This window comes from Silene latifolia, chromosome 2, assembly GCF_048544455.1.
Source record: "Silene latifolia isolate original U9 population chromosome 2, ASM4854445v1, whole genome shotgun sequence".
Classification (NCBI taxonomy): Eukaryota; Viridiplantae; Streptophyta; class Magnoliopsida; order Caryophyllales; family Caryophyllaceae; genus Silene; species Silene latifolia.
Genome location: NC_133527.1, coordinates 26,124,503 through 26,128,312, shown reverse-complemented (window position 1 = coordinate 26,128,312; position 3,810 = coordinate 26,124,503).

The window sequence follows — 3,810 nt, the reverse complement described above, 5'->3', positions numbered from 1 at the left end:
ACTGTTCATTTTTTTCCTTATTCTTTAAAGTTGACGAGAGAAATTTAATATCCGAGGTTAATTTTTGTGATGAAATTGGAGATTTTCATTAGTATGGTGGGCATACACATTCCTTATGACAGGAACAACCATAGCGGCAATCCGATACTCAAATAAAGTGACAAGCAAGGTCAACATCAGGCGTCTCTTCCTGAAGGAAATGGCCAACTCCTTCAAAGTATAACGACTTCCTGCAAAAATGGCACGACATTCTTCATCTTTCCGTTGTTGAGATAATCTTTTACTCTTTTCATATGGTAAGTAAGGTCCATGTCTCCTACTATAAACTTCACTGGAACTCTTACTTGCGCACCTGCCGATGGCGCTGTCACTTCCCAGTTTCTGAAGCAATCTTTTTGTCTTTTCATATGGTAAGTCGGGGCCAATTCTGTTAGCCTCACTTTCCCTTTCCCTTGTTCATGTTTAATTTTTTGATATCTCACATTGGCACATTTACATTACGAATATTCTCGTCTTACTTTATATAAAAGTCAATTAGCTCAAAAGGGAGAGCATTGTGCAATGCACAAGATGTGGGTTCAACTCCCATATTGGCTTTACCAACACATTTGCACGTTAGTTGTCGAATATCACTCATCGAGGGTTAAAACTTCCTAATAAGTGTAATGAGACCGATACTTTCTTTATGTTTGTGGAATATCAAAATGATTGATGTTGGTGTTTATTTTGTTTCTGATGCCATAGATTATGAACATAATTAAGAAATATCCAAGTTATGTCAGCCTGAAATCTGAAACTAGTCGTAGTTGATTTTGATGGCCGCTTAGACGAAGAAGGGATTCAGCATAACTATATGGATTGGATTCGCTATCACTGGAAAACTCTACCACTTATGAAGATTCTGAACGCTCTACAGTGTCATTTGGTTTTGCTGAAATGGCTGCAAATAAGAACAAAATTTTTTTGCCCATCACATTGCATCTGAGAGAATGGTAGTGAAACTGAAGAGCATCAAGTATAAATGTATATATGATTATGGCATGCCTAATCTTAGCTGGGCTGTACCGCTTGCATCTCGTCTTCGACAAGATGCAAACATGGAATTTGTTATTTGATAGGCTATATGGGATTCGAACCCATATCTTTGTGCAAAATTAGCACTTCGCTCTACCATTGAGCTAATAGCCTTTAAAATAAGCTAAACAAATACGAGTATGAAATAACGGGGTACCATATGATTATGGCCGCCTAAACAACTGATATAAGTACACTGAAACTTTTCTCACATATTAGTAAGATATGTAATAGACCTTGAAAGACCGGTAAATACATTAAATCTCCTCTACAGTTATTTCCCTGATTTCATGCACATAGAACCTTATTTCATGCACATATAATCTTATTTCATGCCTATATAAAATTAATGTTCTTAAGCAACAATAATTAGTATCATAACATAACCAACTGATGAACTTTTTAATGCACATAGAACCTTATTTCATGCACATAGAAGCTTATTTCATGCTCATTTAACACTTATTTCATGAACATATAACCTTATTTCATACACATAGAACATTATTTCATGCATATAGAATCTTATTTTATACACGTATAAAATTAAGGTCCTTAACCAACAGTAATTATTATCATAACAGAACCAACTGATGCAACTGAAGAACTTTTTAATGAACATAGAACCTTATTTCATGCACACAGAACCTTATTTCATACACATATAATCTGATTTAATGCTTCTTCAAAAAGTTCTAGAGCGAGCAGAAGGTGGCTCACAAATCAAAGTCCCAATTGTCATATAAAGCAAAAAAGTATAAGCATAAGCTTAGGAATGCTATTCCACTGTATAAAAGAAGACTAAGACATGATAGTATTGGGCAAAGCCATCTTATATGTAATTCTGGCATGAAATAAGGACTCATAAGTAGAAAGATTAACTGGGAAACCTAAGCATCTAACTTCATTCCTAATAAAGAGTGTAACCATAGAATGAGTTCTCAAGTTCCCTATCAAAACAAAAGGGGAGTGCTTAGCATAAGTGTGGGCAACCAAATTAATAATGACGAACTACTCCACAATCAAGCAAAAAATACACAACCATAGAAATTGCCTAATTATGTAGTAAACAGAGAGTGCTTGTTCAATTATAGCTTAATTAACATCAAAGGAAATAAGGGTGAAAAATCCGAACTCAAGCGTGGCGAGGCATAAAAGAATGATCTCAATGTTCCGGTGAGCATGGTAAACGATCCCGGCTGATTCACTATCGAGTTTAAGACCGGTGCCCCCAACCAGCAACTCCGAGAATATAGGCCGAGGTTTGGAAAGTAATGTGTATGTAAAACCAAGTTGGGTCCGCTCACTTGAACACCCTCAAATACCTTGCTATTATGGCTCTTAATGACATTAGTATTCCCCAACTTATAGCATTTAGCACTCCATGTATCTGCAATTTTCATCGACATCAACCATTTTAATACGAGTCGTAAATTCATAAATGGTTAATTTCACAAATGATTAATCGAGGTACTATACACTTCTCAGTAACTCTCACTTGGTCGCAAGTGTCAAGATACTATTATTTCCCATGAAATTTTCATTTTATTAGTCTAAAATAAAGTGTCGGACATGCGACACGAGACCAAAATTAAGGTGTCGAAGTAACGTAATATACGTATAAAAAAAAGAATAAAATCTCAATCAAACTAAACACTTTGATCAATTATTACTATAATGATTCTTGGGCTGTTCTAAAGAAAAAGGACACAACAGTAGACAATTTTTTTCTTATTTATTCTAGAAATAGTTACACTGGACACATGTTTTGCTATCTATAATTTTATCATCACATCTTTGTGATCAAGCCTACCAAACATCCAGTTATTACGTTTAGCATACAAAAACGAAAAGCAATATCCAAAATTATCTTCTCAATAAATGCACATTTATAGAGTTCTATACCGAAAAAAGTGGTAGGTGATTTCATTGGATTCACTTTTTTGCGGTGATACCCGCAAATTTCATAAAGAACAATTCGTAAATAATCGAAACATGATGAAAAATTGTATGATCAATGAAGCGAAATAAAGCATTTTCGTACGTTTGATTATTGCTTAACTGGGACTGAAACTTAAATTCCACATAGGTTGAACAATAACACTATGAATCTAAGAATTTGATAAGAGCAATGAATTAGCTTAATTAGGGAAACTTTTTGAAATTCAGTCCCTAATTTCATGATTTCAACCAATTTATGTAATTTTCCAACTTCCCCAACCCTAATTTCTCGCTTTCCCCAATCCAATTCACTAAACCCTAATTTTCACAAACATAATCCATCATTACGACTTTAACACATTAATCAAGCCTAAATTCAACTAATTTAATCTACAAATTAAAAAATTACAAAGAGAAAAAGACATAAACTGTAATTTCACAAAAATTAATCATCAATATCAAAACTTTACCTTGTCAAATTACTAGGATCCATTGACGGAGAAGCGTGTAATATTTTGATCGTCGAGATTTTGATCGAATGCTTGTGACGATCTAACGTAGACAAAAGAAAGAGCTAGAATGCGTTGAACGATTTGATAGTCGAAGAGAGAGAAAACAAAGATGAGAGAGAAAGGAAATTTGTAAAAATGAAAGTGCCTTGAGGTTTTAGGGGTAGGACGACGGTTTACAAAATTAGAATTATAATATGGCCAAATCAATGTTCATCTCACCGCCAAATTTCAGTTTGATCCAAGGGTCATGAATGGTTCTCACGGTTCTCATTATCTTGATGGT